At 35.0% G+C, this 18137-nt stretch overlaps 1 protein-coding gene across 2 annotated transcripts in view; it reads right to left on the bottom strand.

Annotated features, from left to right (window-relative positions):
* The window catches only part of GLCE (glucuronic acid epimerase), a 117466-nt gene that overhangs the window by 32219 nt on the left and 67110 nt on the right, over positions 1-18137 (bottom strand). Inside the window, exon 1 of one of the 2 annotated variants that reach the window (XM_076004512.1) lies at positions 1385-16146. The exons of the other annotated variant lie outside the window; for it this stretch is intronic. The gene's annotated coding sequence lies outside the window, so the exon portion shown is untranslated. Of the gene's footprint in view, positions 1-1384; positions 16147-18137 lie in introns of those variants that run through there. 2 annotated transcript variants of the gene reach the window in all.

Below are 18137 nucleotides of genomic sequence, written 5' to 3'. Positions count from 1 at the left end.
TCATATCTCACTGCAACCTCAAACTTCTAGGCTCAATTGATCCTCTTGCCTGAGCTTCCTAAGTAGCTGGGACTACAGGTGCACACCAACACACTTGGCTAATCCAAACTGATTTTTAAATGTGAGTTAAGGATTGGGATAATTTTTAATATAGACATAGTAGAATGCAGTTTGAGCTTCCTCACAAAGCTATTCAGAAAGCATCATATCAGAAAAAATGACAGAGAGAATATGCTAATGAGAATCATGTGACAATAATCTGTCAGGTTGTTAGACTATACTGTGAATTTGACTTGCTATTTACTTTGTTTTTTTTTCCTAATGTTTATGATAAAAAGAAACATCTAATATGCCAGCCTTCTGATATTGTGTAATCTTTTACAATTAAAAAAAATGATAAGGTTAGCACCCACCTTACATATTTCTCTTAATAATTAATAAATAGTTAACAGAATAGGAGGACAGGGAGACAGGGAGATGGGATTTTTATAAAAAGAGAGGAAGAGGCTAACAGTTTTGAGTCCTGATTAATGTAATCCCATTTAATTCTCATAGCTACAAAGTGGGTATTGCCTCCATTTTCTAGATAAGGAAACTGATATACAGTCAACTGCTTGCTCAGTCTTTTGCTAGTTTTCCTAACTGCCGGTTCCTTCACTCTCTGAATCACAGTCTTCTCATCAGTAAACTAGGACTAGTATAGGTACCTCATAGATGCCTTGAGGACTAAATGAGATAATATAAATACCTAAAGAATGGAAAATGTAAGTTCCATTTTTCTTTCAGAGAGGTTACTAATATGTTCAAGTGACAACTTGTCCCAAGTCTAAGAAGAGATACTGCTGGAAACTGAAACTAGACTATAATAGGCCTAGAACCCACATTTCTAACTCTTATTCCAGTATTTGCCATTATACTCTATTTTGCTGGTTTTCACTTTATATCATTTATTTTCTACTACAGTTCATTAAATTAAAAAAAACAGAAGCATTCCCCATATGTCATATATTACCCTCCAAACTTTGAAAACAGTCAACAAGTTTATCCCCAATTTCTAAAAGAGGGTTCAGAGTCTTCAATGAGGTGTCTCATATTTTAGATCAAGACTAAAGAATCTATGAAGTAGTCACTTAAGAGAATGCCATACTAACCCAGCAATTCTAAACTAAACAGATTATGGACATGAACAGTTATAGTAGTCTATTCATAATAATTTCAAACAGAAAATAACCCAGATGTCCATCAACTTGTGACTGAATAAGTAAACTGCGGTTCATCCTTATGATTGAACACAATTAGCAATATACTGATACTTTCAACAACATGGATGAATCTCAAAATCATTTTGATAAATGAAAGAAGCCAGATACAAAAGACTACTTACTATATGAATCCATTTATGTGACATTCTGAAAAAAGCAAAATAATAGGGATAAAAGTTAATCAGTAGTGGCAGGAAGGGAATGACTATAAAGAAGCATGAGGGACTTTTGAGGGCAGTGAAAATGTTCTAGATTTTGATTGTGGTGGTAATTAAATGACTACATACATCTGTCAGAATTCTTCCTTTAAAAGGAATACATTTTATTGTACATAATTATACATCAACACACCTTTTAAAACTTGTAAAATTAATTTAGAATAAATGCATTTATATAGTTTTGTTTTCTAAGTAACAAATGTTAGAAAATATAGAAGAAACCAAATAGGTCAAATAAAAAATAGAGATGATGTATGTTAGGAAAAACCTGAGCTTTTGAGTCTAATAGACCTAGATTTAAATCCTGGTAGCTGGGTAATCTTGGATAAGGTAGATAACTTTCCAAATCTCCATTTCCTCATCTGTAAATATGAGATAATTACTGGCTCACGCCTCTAATCCTAGCACTCTGGGAAGCTGAGGTTGTAGGATCGCTTGAGGTTAGGAGTTTGAGACCATCCTAAGCAAGAGTGAGACCATGTCTCTATTAAAGATAGAAAGAAATTAGCTGGACAACTAAAAATATACAGAGAAAAAATTAGCCGGGCATGGTGGCATATGCCTGTAGTCCCAGCTATTTGGGAGGCTGAGGCAGAAGGATTGCTTAAGCCCAAGAGTCTGAGGTTGCCGTGAGCTAGGCTGATGCCATGGCACTCTAGCCTGGGCAACAGAGTAAGACTCTTGTCTCCAAAAAAAAAAAAGATGAGATAATATTTTCTGCTTTATAAAATAGCTGTAAGATTAAATGAACACTTAATTTCGGGCCTGCCACACAGGCACTCACAGTAGGCAAACAAAGGAATATGTTTATATATGTTTATGAATGAAGTAATGTCTCTTTTCTAATGAGTCAATTAAAAAAAAGAGTAATCTTCACCTATATGAGATCATTTAGTCAACAAACATTTGTTGAGCATCTATTATAAAGTATGTTAACATTTTCCCAAATAAGCAATCTAAAAGAACAGAGTATACATTCTCCTGAAAAAAAAACACCTTTCTCTAAGCTTCTGTAACTTTTATTATCTCATAAAATTTGATAAGAATAGCAATCAAGAAACAAATTTCCACAGAATGATATATTGGTAAGGAACATAAATTTTATCAGCAATAAATGTGAATTAAATAAGATTCTAAGCTAAGAATTCCCAAATGTACAATTTTCTAAGCAAATAGGAAGGTTACCAAATTGAATTAACTTCAGCACTGTAGGAACTTTCATTTACCTCCTACTCAAGATCTTACTACATGCTGAGCAAAGGGTATAGATACTTTCTGTTGGTTTTTAAATTTGAGGTGAATGTAATTTGCAACAGAAAAATTCCATTTACTTAAATAAATAAGGTAGTGAAGTAGAAATAAAATTTTATCCAAAGGAGTAATTCTTAATATATAAAAATGCATTTCCTATACATATCTATATATTTTCTAAGGGTTGAGCTTATGTTTTCACTTACATTTATATAATTAACCTAAGATCTTGGCACTGGGATTATTTACAAAGGTGAAACATGAATTACAAATATTTGGCAAAGAGAAAATTACATCTTCTGTTTTTCTTCCCAAATCAAAATCAAGTCTTCTTCTCCATATATATATATATATATGTATATATATACACACACACACCTCACATACATTTTGTATGTATATATGTATTTTTTTGCTGCAACAAGCTCAACCATATATACAGCCCACACACTGCTTCATGTTTAAAAAAAATTGCTCCTTCAAAACAGAATTTAATTTATTACTCACATTTCATAAACTTTAGGTTTCAGAATGTGGCAAATTCTGATCAAGAAATAAGAAATTAAGATGATATGCAAATCAAGTTCCCTTCTCTATTAAGATAACCACAAAGCAGCTATGGTCTCCAAATAATCCACTAGGAACCTGAGTTATAAACCAAGTTTCTTATCATACTGTATGATGAACATATGTAATAAGGATAGAGATTGTTCTTTTTCCTTAGTGCCAACACTCTCTCTAGGAAGCAGAGTGAATTTAAAAAGAAGCTTAATATGATATACTGAACTTGAAGACATGATTCTCAATGTTTTCCCCCCCTTACCGTCGCCTTGGGTGTGGAGGGGAAGAGTGCTCAAGTATGTTATTGGTGTCTATTTCTTGACTTAAAATTTAATTCTTCTAGCAGTTTCTTGGTATAAATTTACACAGCTTGAATGCAGAGATAAAACAAGGGGACTTTACAAATCAAAAACAAAGTCAGTAAAATCTTGACATCTCATTTCTCCACTTTAGTTACAAGAAGTGACTAAGGAGGTCAAGCTTCAAGACTTTTGGGGATTATATGGAATCTTTGACATGTTTTTCATATACTTTAGACCTAAAACTCTTAGTAGTTACAGAGCACCGAAAAGTTAAATATGCCCACTTTGAACATACTTTTCTGTAAGGAACCTCTTAATGATGACTTATGAAATTCTAAGCCAGTATATCTCCTTTCAGCCTTTCCAGAAAAATAATAAACTACCCTAAAATGTCCAAAATATGAATATTCTACAATCTTTAATAATCAATGTCAAGTAAGTCATTTCTTACATTGTTAGAAAATTATTTCTCAATAGTGTATTCTCAGCCTCTACTGTCTGCTGCTCCTCCCCAAATAGCATATCCTTTACCCAAACACATACTCTCATTTAAGTCTCAGATTTTAGACTAAAGCTTGTAACTCTCAAGGTAAATTTCTTATATGCCCCTGCTGTTGCATTTATATTAAAAAAAAAAAAACACCAAAAAAACAAACGAAAAACACCTCCTAGAGGGGGAAAGCCATGTAGGAATGGATTGGATTCCCCCGCCAAGTATCTTGAACAATATTAGTTTTGTTTTCTGTCTACAGAAGAGTCTAATTGTTCTTGATATACAATTCTATGAATATAACTCTCCTCTCAAATTCTATTTTGCTATCCTAACACTGTATTATTTTTTTCCTGTAAGAAGCAGCAGCTAGTTTAGTAAGTGTAAATAATCCCACGCTCTGCAATAATGAAACTAGTTAGAAAGAAATGCAACAATTTTTTTTAAAAAAGTATTTGAAATATTTAAGACAACTGTCAGAATAAAAGTACAACTCAATGATTGTCATACCAATCCCACTGTACCAACTTACAAGTAAGATTTCTTTTCTAGAAAAACATTTTGTAATATAACACAATATTATGTCTATTAGCATACATGGTTTCTGACAAGAAGTCTGTGATAATTTTTATATATTTGTCTATGTTATGTAAGGTGTCATTTTCTTCTCTGTCTGCTTTTAAGACCTTTTTTCTTCATCATTGGTTTTAATAATTTGATTTTTGTGCCTTGGTGTGGTTTTCTTCATAGTTCTCCTGCTTGGAGTTTTGTGAGCTTCTATAATATGTGGGTTTATAGTTTTCATCAATCATGGTAAATATTCGCCCACTATCTCTTGAAATATTTTGTCTCCTTATCTCCTGAAATTTGTTTTACTTGTTAAACTGCTTCAAATTGCCCTATAGCTCACCGATGTTGGTTCATGTTTTTTTTTCCCAAGTATTCTTTTTCTCTTGATGTTTCATTTTGGACAGTTGCTATCTCTATGTCTTTAGGTTTTAACTAATCTTTTTCTCCTGCAGTATCTAATCTGCTGTTAATCTCATTTCAGATACTGTATTTTTTGTTCCAGATACTGTATTTTTCATCTCTAGAAGTTCTATTTGGGTCTCTCTCTGTTAAAAAATAACTTCCATTTCTCTCCTCGGCATGTTCGTGTTTTCCTCTACTCTCTTGAACATATGGAGTACACTTATAATAGCTACTTTACTTAATGTCCTTGTCCACTAATTCTATCATATGTGTCATCTCTTTCTCTCTTTCCATTGGTTGATTTTTATCTTGGCAAAGGGCCATATTTCCTACTTTTTGCATGTCTGATAATTTTTTATTGGATGAATGACATTAAGAGTTTTACATTGTTGGGTGCTGGATTTTTTTTCAGATTTGTTATGGATATATTTACCTCGCATGCTTAATCTTCACTACATGGATATGTTGCATATTTTTAAAAAGCTGTAAATGCTATTTACAGCAAATATAAATGGACAAATGAATTTGTGTTATTTATTTTTTTACCCTTTTAAGTTTTTAAGTGTACAGTACAGTATTGTTAACTATAAGCACAATGTTGTACAGAAGATCTCTAGATATTTTTCATCTTGTAGAACTGAAACTTTACACCTGTTGAATAGCACTCCCTACTTCTCTCTCCCCCAGCATCTGGCAACAACCCTATTCTACTTTCTGCTTCTGTAAGTCTGACTACTTTAAATACCTTGTGTAAGTGGAATCATGCAGTATTTGTCCTTCCGTGACTGGCTTATTTCACTTAGCATAATGTCCTCAAGGTCATCCATGCTATCACATATGATAGGATTCTTTTTTAAATACTTGGATAAACCCAAAAGACTTCCTTCTTTTTTAAGGCTAAATAGTATTCTATTGTATGTACATACCACATATTTTAACACATTGTTCTGTTGATGGAACTGGACTGCTTCTACATTTTAGTGATGGTGAACAATACCACAATGAACATATCTCTTCAAGATCCTAATTTTCAATTCTTTTGGACAAGTACCCAGAAGTAGGATGCCTGGATCACATGGTATCTTAGTCTGTTTGCGCTGCTGAGACTTGGTAATTATCAACAAAAGAAATTTATTTTTGACACTTCTAGAAGTTGAAAAGTCCAAGATCAACACCAGCTGGTTTGGTGTCTGGTGAGAACCCAGACTCTGCTTCCAAGATCGTGCCTTGAATGCTGTGTCTTCATGTGGCAGAAAGGCAAAAGGGCCTTGCTAGGTCCTTCCAACCACTATAAAGTCACTAAACCCATCCAGGAGAACTCTGCCCCATGACTTAATCACCTCCTAAAGACCCCACCTCTTAATACTATCATATTTGGTTTAAATTCCAACATAGGAATTTGGGGAGACACGTTCATATCACAGCATATGATATGGACTTTTGTATTCCTTTGAGTGTGTTTTGAGCTTTGTTTCAGATATCCTGAGTCACTCACTACTATGTGCTTCCTCCTAGTTCATCTAATTGACTAAAAAATTATAGGGAAGGCCTACATTTGTATCTCAGCCTCATTCATTCAACAAATATTTTAGTACCTACTATGTCTAATATTGTTCTAATAGTCAAAGATGTTAACAATTAACAAATCAGACAAAAATCTCCTGCCCTTGTGAAGCTTTCATTCAGTTGGAAGAAACAGAAAAGAAGCAAAATAAATAAGAAACATATAAAATGTTAGTGTTAGTAAACATAGGAGCAAGGAACTGAAATTTTACATAGAGTCAAATGTGAAAGATTTCACTAGAAAGCTGATGTTTACATAAAGACCTGAAGAAAGGGTGGGGGCCATCTGCATATCTCAGAGGAAAGTATTTTAGGCAAAGATAGTACGTGCAAAAGACCCTGTGGTTGATGTGTGCCTGGTACACTTGAGAAACAGCAAAGAGACTAGTGTGGGTTCAGGAGGAAGAACAAGAGGAAGAATGGTAGCAAATGAAATCAGAGATGTGACAGAAAACAAGACTATGAAGCATCTTGCAGGTCAAAGTAAGGATTTGGCCTTTTATCTAAATAAGATGTGAACCTCTGTACAGCTCCGTAAAGGAATGATATGATTTTATTTACATTTCAAAGGATCACTCAGGCTGCAGTGTTCAAAACATACAAGGGGATAAAGGCAGAAAGGAGACTTGTTGGGAGGCTGGAATAATCAAGATGAAATAATACTGTCTTAAGCTAAGGTGGCAGTAATAGGGGTGGGTGAGGATTGGCAGCATTTTGGATATATTTTCATGGTTGAACCAACAAGATTTGCTCATGAAATGTGTGTGGGGTGTGAAAGAAAAAGAGGAATAACATATGACACTAAGATTTTTTTTTTTTTTTTGGAGACAGTGTCTTGCTCTGTTACCTAGGCTAGAGTGTGGTGACATCAGCCTAACTCACAACAACCTCAAACTCCTGAGTTCAAACAATCCTCCTGCCTCAGTCTCCTGAGTAGCTGGGACTACCGGCGTGTGCGATCCCACCCAGCTATTTTTTTTTTCCCTATTTTTAGTTTCCCGGCTAATTTCTTTCTATTTTTAGTACAGACAGGGTCTTGCTCTTGCTCAGGCTGCTCTCAAACTCCTGAGCTCAAGCAATCCTCCCATCTCAGCCTCCCAGAGTACTAGGATTACAGGCGTGAGTCACCACGCCTGGCCAACACTAAGATTTTTGACCTGAACATCTAGAAGATATTAACTAAAGTAGAGATGCCCCCTTGCTGTAGATTCCTTGTTTACTTTCTTCCTACAGGCAGGATAAACTACAAATAAAAGCACTCAGAGGTTAAAGACTTACTGCTTCCTCAGGGTAAGTTTCTACTTTTATAAATTTTTAGTTGACATACAGTAACTAGACATATTTATGTGATATAGAGTGATATATTGATATGTGTATACAATGTGTAATGATCAAATCAGAGTAGTTAGCATATCCATCACCTCATTCATTATTTGTGTTGTGAACATTCAAAATCTCCCTTCTAGCTTTTTGAAAAATAATACAATAAACCATAGTAAATAAGTCACCCTACAGTGCTGCAGAACAACAGAACTCCTTCCTTTCTAGCTGTAATTCCCTATCTGTTAACCAGCCTCTTCCTTCCTCTCTTCCCCTTCCCTGCCTCTAATTCCCAGAATTCTACTTTTTACTTCCATGAGCTCAACATTTTTGGCTTCTATTTGATAAAAACCTATTGAGATGATGTGATTTTTCTGTCTTTTTCTGTTAATTTGGTCAATTATATTGGCTGAGTTCTGAATGTTAAATCCAACTTGTGTTCCTGTAGTAAACCTAATTTGGTTATAATAGCTATACATCATATCTAACTATTAATATTTATCTAGCTGAATTTGATTTGCTAACACTGTTACATTTTTTCACCTAAAGAGAAATGGCTTGAAAATTTTCTTTCTTATACTGTCCTTATCAGGTGTTGATATTAAGGTTGGATATTAAGGCTGATATTAAGGCCTCATAACAGGCTGGAATATATTTTTGATTTTTATTCTCTGAAAAAGTTTTAGTAATATTTATGTTATTTCTTCTGAAAATTCTTGGAAGAATTCACTAGTGAAATCATCTGGATCTAACTTTAGCTCTTCCCTGGCAGCTTTGCTCAGAGGTAGGGAGCAGACCTTTGACCCCTGTCAAAGGAGATCCCTTGCCAACATCTGTGGAGCTTGAGGGCAGGCTGACCTAACACATCACCACCCAGCCTCACTCCCCCACCTGCCTCTGCTGTGGTGGAGAATAAAGATTCACCTAGAAGTTCCAGGGCCTCACTGACCTGTGGCATTAGAGTGCTTCTCTTGAAGAACCAGAGATGGTCACAGGACCCAAAAACAATATTGCAGATTGTTCCCTCTGGCAAGTACCACCTACTGACAGGGAGGTCACACCCTATATACAGTATTTACTTACTCAATCATACAAAATGTGGTTGATTCTCACCCACAAGCACCACTGGCTGGCTCAGAGATTAAACTGGGGATGTCATTATCTAAAGAAAAGAAAATCCAAAAGTAAGAAGCAAAAGCTGCTCCAGGTGAGAAAGAATCAGTGAAAGAACTCTAGAAGTAAGAAGAATCGGAGCAAAAGGACACCCCAAAAGGGAGCACCAGCTCTCTAACAATGTATAACAACCAAGAGCAGAATGTTGACATGACAGATGAAGAATTTAGAACATGGATTGTAAGGAAGCTCAACGAAATAGTAACACAAGATAAAATGGAAACCCAACACAAAGAAACCACAAAACAATGCAGGAAATGAAGGAAAAGTTCACTAAAGAAATTGAATTATTAAAGAAAAATCAAACAGAACTTCGGAAATGAAAAATTAATTCAAGAAATTTCAAAACATGGTGGAAAGCCTTAAGAATAGATTAGATTAAGCAGAAGAAAGAATATCAGAACTTGAAGACAACATCTTTCAATTAAAAAAGTCAGTCACAGAGATAGCGCAGAGAAGCAAAGCCAACAAGAAATATGGGATTATGTAAAGAAGTCTAACATAACAATCATAGCCATCCCTGAGGGTAAAGAATAAAATGCAAAAGGGTAGGAAAACCTACTTAAGGGAATAATTGAGGAAAATTTCCCTGGCCTTGCTAGAAAACGAGATATATAGGTACAAGAAGCCCAAAGGATTCCCAGGAGATTCATTGCAAAGAGGCAAACACCATGACACATCAGACCGGCCAAACCGAAGCAGCAATAAAAAAATCTTCCACAAAAAAAAAGTTCCCAGATCAGAGGATTTCACACCTGAATTTTACCAGATCTACAAAGAAGAACTGGAAACTATCCTGCAGAAATTATTCCACAACATAAAGGAGGAAGAAATCCTCCCCAACACATTTTATGAAGCCAACATTACCTTGACACCAAAGCCAGGAAAGGACTCAACAAAAACAGAAAACTACAGACCCAATATCCCTTATGAATATAGATGCAAAAAATCTCAATAAAATCCTAACAGACCACATTCACCTGCTAATCAAAAACATAATCCATCACGACCAGGTGAGTTTCATCCCAGAGATGCAGGGATGGTTCAACATACGCAAATCTGTAAATGTAATTCACCACATAAACAGAAGTAAAAACAAAGAATATGATCCTCTCATAGGATCCCATATGATCCTCTCATAGACACAGAAAAAGTATTTGACAAAATTCAGCACCCTTTTATAATAAGAATGCTTAACAAAATAGGCATACATGGGACTTACCTCAAAATGACAAAAGCCATATATGACAAACTCAAGGCCAAAATCCTACTGAACAGGGAAAAATTGAAAGCATTCCTGTTTAGAACTAGAACCAGAGAAGGTTGCCTTCTATTACCACGTCTTTCAACATATAGCTGAAGTCCTGTCCAGAGCAATCACACAAGAAAAGGAAATAAAGGGTATCCAAAAAGAGGCAGAAGAAGTCAAACTAGGGCTCTTTGCTGATGATATGATCTTATATCTAGAGAACCTCAAAGATTCTGCCAAGAGACTACTAAAATTGATAAGTTCAGCATAGTCTCAAGTTACAAAATGAATGTACACAAATCAGTAACATTCATATACACTAACAATTGTCAAGCTGAGAACCAAAATCAAAGACTCAATATCTTTACAACAGCAACAAAGAAAATACCTATGAATATATTTAACCAAGGAGGTGAAAGACCTCTACAGGGGAAACTACAAAACACTGAGGAAGGAAACAGCAAAGGATGTAAACAGATGGAAAACCATACCACGCTCATGCATCAGCAGAATCAATATCGTTAAAATATCTATACTATCCAAAGTGACCTACAGATTCAATGCAATCCCTATTAAAATACCAACATCATTTTTCACACACGTAGAAAAAAATAATTCTATGCTTTGTATGGAACCAGAGAAGACCCCATTAGCAAAAGCAACATTAAACAAAAAGAACAAATGGGGAGGCATCAATTTACCAGACTTCAAGCTATAATACAAAGCTATAGTAACTCAAACAGCATGGTACTGGCACAAGAACGGAGACATAGACCAATGAAACAGGACTGAGAACTCAAATATAAAACCATCCTTATATTGCCATCTGATCTTTGACAAAGCAGACAAAAACATTCAGTAGGGAAAAGAATCCCTATTCAATAAAAAGTGTGGATAAAATTGGATAGCCACATGTAGAAGACTGAAACAGGATCCACACCTCTCACAAAAATCAACTCATCATGGGTAACAAACTTAAACCTAAGGCATGAAACTGTAAGAATTCTAGAAGAAAATGTTGGAAAAACTCTTAGAGACATAAGTCTAGGCAAAGAATTTATGAAGATCACTCCAAAAGCAATCATAGCTTTAAAAAAAAATAAATAAATGGGACCTGATCAAATCAAAAAGTTTCTGCACAGCCAAGGAAACTATCATTAGAGTGAACAGATAACCTACTGTTCTAGGAGAAAATATCTGCATGCATCTGATAAAGGGCTGATAACTAGAATCTATATGGAACTTGGGAGAAATTAAGCAAGAAAAAACCAACAACTCCATTAAAAAGTGGGCAAAGTACATGAATAGAAACTTTTCAAAAGAAGATAAACTAATGGCCAAGAAACATATGAAAAAATGGTCAACATATCTAATCATCTGGGAGATGCATATCAAAACCACAATGAGATATCGATAACTTAACTCCACTGAGAACGGCTGTTACTAAAAAGTGCCAAAACAACAATGTTGGCATGGATGCAGACAGATAGGAACACTCATACATTGCTGGTATGACTGCAAACTGGTACAACCTCTATGGAAAGTAGTATGAAGATACCTCAAAGAACTAAAAGTAGAACTACCATTTGATCCAGCAATCCCACTACTGGGTATTTACCCAAAAGAAAAAAAAGGCATTCTATAAAAAAGACATCTGCACTTGAATGTTTATAACAGCACAATTCACAATTGCAAAGATGTTGAAACAAGCCAAACAAGCCATCAATACATGAGTGGATTAATAGCCATAAAAAATCATGAACTAATAATACCTCTTGTATTAACCTGGATGGAGGTGGAACCCATTCTTCTAAGTGAAGTATCACAAGAATGGAAAAAGAAACACCATACGTACTCACCATAATTGACACTATGTGCACATATGGAAGTAACATTCATTAGGTGTTGGGCAGGTGGGAGGAGGATGGAAGGGATCAGTAAACTCACACCTAACGTGTGCACCACGTGCTGTCTGGAAGACAGGTATGTTGTAGCTCTGACCCAGTGGTGCAAAGGCAATTTATGTAACCAAACGTTTGTACCTGCATAATAATGTGAAATTTTAAAAAAATCATCTGGGCCTAAAATTTCTATGTGGAAAGGTTATACATTACAGACACATTTTCACTAATAAATAAGGAATTGTTTAGACTTTCTGCCTTTTTAACTTTTAGTAAGTTCAGTTTTTCTAGGAATGTCTGTTTCATCTAAAGTTTCAAACCTCTTGCCATAAAGTTATTTAAAAAATCCTGTCTTATCTTTTTTAATGCCTGTCGGATCTGTTCTGCTAAGTGTCCCTTTTTCATTTCTGAGATTGGAAATTTATATCTTTTCCCTTTGTTTCTTCATCAGTCCTCCAGAGGGTTTACCACTTTTATTAAAAGTGTTGGTTTTGTTCATTCTCTCTTTTGAACTTTGGTTTTGATTTCATTAATTTTGGCTCTAACAATTATTTTCTGCCCTCTACATTCTTTGGATTTAATTTGCTTCTTTTTCTAACTTCTTGAGCTGTGTATCAATCAGATCCATGATTTTTCACTGATTTTTAGCCTTTTTCTTTTTAATATATGCATTTTAGATTATAAATTTCATTCTAAGCATAATTTTAGTCTAAAATTCTAAGCATGTCACAAGTTTTAATGTAAAATTTATTAATCAGTTAAAAAGTTTTTCTAATTTCTGTTATTTAACTTTCACTCTAAGAGACTTTTTTAAAGGTATATTGCTTAATTTCTAAACATTTGGAAATATTCTATTATAGTAGCTTTTTGTTATTGATTTCTAACTTAATTCCACTGTGGTGAGAACATGATTTCAATCCTTTGAAATTTGTTGAGGCTTGCTTTGTGGCCCAGTATATGTTCAACTTCAATAGCTATTATTCCAGGTGTACTCAAAAAGAATAGCCACTCTGCCATTGTAAGGTGCAGCATTTTACATATTTCAATTTGGTCAATCATGTTGAAATTGGGGTAGGCTTATGGGGGGTTGCTGATTCTATTAGTTGAGAGAGGTGTTCAATTCTCCTAGTATAATTGCATTTTGGTTGTTTTTCCTTTAGCTTTGTGACATTTGCCATATTGTTAGGTTCATAGGAATTTAAAATTGTTACATCTTTCTAGGGAATAGACTTTTTATTATTATGAAACGATCTTTATGTCTAGTATTGCTTCTTGCCTTAATATATACTTTGTCTGATATTAGTATAGCTGCATCAGCCTTCCTTTGATTAGTGTTTGCATGATATATTTTCATCCTTTTACTTTCAACCTTTCTGTGTTCTTATATATCATGCATCTCTTGAAAATGACACGTATTTTAGTTTTAAAAAATTTAGTCTGACAACTTTCTTTTATTTGGAACTTTTAATCCTTTTACATTTGATGCCATTATTAATATGTTTTTAATTTTACATTATACTACTGTTTCTTCTCAATTCACTTGTTTTATATTCTATTTTTCTCATCTATTGTCTTTTATTGCCTTTATCCAGTAGTTTTAATTATTTAATTTCTTTTGCTAGCTCATGCATTCCTTTACTGTTCTTATGATGGTTACCCTAATGATTAAAACAAACATCCTTGATTTACTACAATCTAATAAAAGTCAGTACTTCTATCACTTCACAAAAACTAAGGTCTTAAAACACTTTAACTTCATGTATACGCTCCCCACTTTTTGTGTTACTATTATCATGAATTTTAATTCCACATATAGAGTCCATAAAAATAGTTTTATACAATTAATACATTTATATTTAACATATTGACCCTTTCTATCACTCTTCAATCCACACATACTGGTTTTGACACTTTACATATAGTTCCTAATACTGATATGAAGTAGATGGAAGGTATATTAGAAATAAAAATGTTATCATATTATGGGAGGGAAGAACATACTGCTTCAGTAAAGAATATAATACACTGGAGAAGAAAAACTGTTTCTTTTAACTCTTTCTAACAAAAATAGATTTAAATGTCAAATGCTAGCTTTGAGTGCATCAATTAATCAACTGAAAATATTTCATGTGACAATTATTTTGTTTGTTTGTTTTTTTTGTTTGTCTTCTTTTTTTTTGAGACAGAGTCTCGCTCTGTTGCCCGGGCTAGAGCGCCATGGTGTCAGCCTAGCTCACAGCAACCTCAAACTCCTGGGCTTAAGCAATCCTTTTGCCTTAGCCTCACAAGTAGCTGGGACTACAAGCATGCGCCACCATGCCTGGCTAATTTTTTTCTCCATATATTTTTAGCTGTCCAGCTAATTTCTTTCTATTTTTAGTAGAGATGGGGTCTTGCTCTTGCTGAGGCTGGTCTCAAACTCCTGACCTTGAGCAATCCTCCCGCCTTGGCCTCCCAGAGTGCTAGATTACAGGCATGAGCCACCACACCTGGCCCCATGTGGCAATTTTTAATACTCCAATAATTTTCCTCCTAAATACATCACGCAACTTACCTATTTTTTGCCTCTACTAGCAGTCATATGCTTACCTATCATTGCTTACATTTACCTATGTTCCATATGAGCACATAAAAATAAAAACAATTTTCTCATGCATGAAAATACAAAGGAGATTATACTACCATATTAAACCCGTATTTGCTAATGTGCTTTTATAAACATACAGATGCGTCAGTACTATTTAAGTTAATCATAGACAAACAATGTAGGGTAAGAACAAAACTGAAATTATCAGTAGGAGGTCAGCATATACGCCCAATTTAACTACATAAAAAGACTGCTTTTTAATTGATAGCTTAGCTATTATTTATAGATCATGATGATCTCAAGATAGTCTAATCACTATATCTGATAACAAAGTATTGAAATAGGGGTGTGTACGTGTATTTAGGAGGGTGGAGTTGGATGAATTTGGGGCCTTAGATCCAACAAAAATCTGAGACTTCACATATATAACACAGGTAAGCATTACAGTATAATAGTTAAGACACAGGCTTTTAGCTGTTCTTTCTGGGTTTGAATCCTAGCTGTATCACGTATTGACTGTGTACTTAAGAAAACTGGCTGAGCATGGTGGCTCACACCTGTAATCCTAGCACTTTGGGAGACTGAGGTGGGAGAATCTCTTGAGCTCAGGAGACCAGCCTGAGCAAGAGTGAGACCCTGTCTCTACTAGAAATAGAAAAGAATTAGCTGGGCATGGTGGCATGCCTGTAGTCCCAGCTACTAGGGAGGATGAGGCTGGAGGATTGCTTGAGCCAGGGAGTTTGAAGTTGCAGTGAGCTATGATGACACCACTGCACTCTAGCCGGGGAAACAGAGTGAGACTTTGTCTTCAGGAAAAAAAAAAAGAAAAAAGAAAAACCACCATTTACCTTGTTTATCCCTTAGTTTCCTCATATGCCATATGGATTTAAAGAATAATTACTTCACAGGTAGAATTAAATGAGTTGATATATGTAAATTGGTTAGATTGATGTCAGACACATAGAAAGTACTTAATAAATATTAGGAAATACCACTACCACCACCAACAGCATATTAAAAACAATGAAAGAATCCTTAATAATTAAAAATTTAAGTCAAAGTTCAAGTATAAAAATTTATACATACTTCACAAGAAGTTATACACATTTTCAACCCAAATGTCTACTACTCAAGTTTCAAAACCTACACTACTGCACACAAAAAATCATTCCTAATACATGTGACTTCATCAACAAATGTTTATTAAATACCTAATAGGCACTGGGCATACAAACAAGAGGCACAACAACTGCCTTTCAAAATCTTATAATCATTATGAATAAATTATTTAGAACATGATATAAGACCATATACAGGCCAGGCGCGGTGGCTCATGCTTGTAATCCTAGCACTCTGGGAGGCCGAGGCAGGCGGATTGCTCAAGGCTAGGAGTTCGAAACCAGCCTGAGCAAGAGCGAGACCCTGTCTCTACTATAAATAGAAAGAAATTAATTGGCCAACTAATATATATAGAAAAAATTAGCTGGGCATGGTGGCGCATGCCTGTAGTCCCAGCTACTCGGGAGGCTGAGGCAGAAGGATTCCTTGAGCCCAGGAGTTTGAGGTTGCTGTGAGCTAGGCTGATGCCACGGCACTCACTCTAGCCTGGGCAACAAAGCGAGACTCTATCTCAAAAAAAAAGAAGACCATATATAACTGAATGCTGAACTTTGTGGTAGAGAATATAAAAGTCCTAGAATATCCTAACTTTATTGAAGAATAAGAGGACAGGTAATTCCATGAAAGCTGACTGCAAGGATGCCTAGCTTACTGCATGCATTCCCAGAACTAAGGGTTTACTATGCATTATGCCAAATGTAGAGTGGACCAAATAAACTAAACTCTCCCTACCTCTGCCCTGTAAAAAAAAAAAAAAAAGAAAGAAAAGAAAAAAAGCTTAAAAATATGTGGCTAATGTGTGGTTTTTATTCCTAATGGCAAAAATTATACCTTTTTAGACATACTATATTACTACAGGCATATATAGTACTATAAGTGCTTAAGATCGCCAGCATAGTTACATTGGGCTGCCCATTCTAAGAATAAAAAACAAAAACTGTATTTACTGATTAATAACAAGAAAAATATACCATTTATATTAGGTTTATTACTTCTGACATAATAATCATAGAAGAATTCTGGATACACAGCAGACTAGGAAGCAGGGTCCCCATCCTATGGTGAGTTGTATAATTATTTCATAATATATCACAATATAATAATAATAATATAAATAAAGTACATAATAAATGTAATGCACTTGAATCATCCCGAAACCATCCCCCCGACCTTGTCCATGGAAAAATTGTCTTCCGTGAAAATGATCCCTGGTGCCCAAAAGGTTGGGGATCATTGACTTAGACAACAACTGCGTTGGCAAAAACATGTCTGATATAACTATTTTGAAACTCTGTAGTCCTTTGAAAGCTTGAAACTTTCTGTGGAAGGACTTGATGATAAAGTAAGGTGTTAATTTTGGTCACATTCAGCACTTAGCACAGAAGCAGCCAGCCACTCATAGCTCCCCTGGTAGGCAGCTATGCACATGTTCCTGGAGCAGTGTGCATATGGCTGTGGAAGCCAGGGTAGGCAAAAAGGTCCTTGTCCTCTAAACATGGGATCTGTACTGTGATCACTAATTGCTGCCTTTGATCACATCTGTGTAGTCAAAGAAGATGGGACAGAGCACCTTTTTCCTCCTCTTATCATTTTTCTCTTTTTCCTCTTTTGGGAGCCAGACATTAAAGACTAGAACAGTCAGAAGCAACTGTATATATGGAGAAAATTAGAAAGCGACTATGCATGCCTAGAAAAGGTGCAAAGAAAAGACCTGAGATCTTAAGTTTATACTTCAGGCTGATCCCTCATATAGGAACAGCCTACAACAATAAAAAACAAATAAATAAACAAAAACAATAATAAAACCCAGCAAGCCCTGGGGAAGGGGAAAACACTGATTTCCAGAGTTACCACATTATTAGATTTAAAAGTCCAGCTTTCAATTAAAAAAACAAAATGTATCCAAATAAACAGGAAATTTGGCACATTTAAAGAGAAAAAAATAAATCAACAGAAACCGTCCCTAAAAAAGACCTGATGGCAGATCTACTATGAAAAGACTTTAAAGATGCTCAAAGAACTAAAGGAGGATATTGTGAGGAGAGTCAAGAAAATGATGTATGAACAAAATGAAAATATCAGTAAAGAAACAAAAAGCCTAAAAAGAAACCAGAAAGAAATTTTAGCACTGTAAAGTATAATAACTGAAATGAAAAATTCACTAGAAGG

The sequence above is a fragment of the Microcebus murinus genome, chromosome 6, assembly GCF_040939455.1.
Source record: "Microcebus murinus isolate Inina chromosome 6, M.murinus_Inina_mat1.0, whole genome shotgun sequence".
Classification (NCBI taxonomy): domain Eukaryota; kingdom Metazoa; phylum Chordata; class Mammalia; order Primates; family Cheirogaleidae; genus Microcebus; species Microcebus murinus.
The sequence above is the reverse complement of the archived record's forward strand: the minus strand, read 5'-3'. Positions and strand labels throughout refer to the sequence as shown.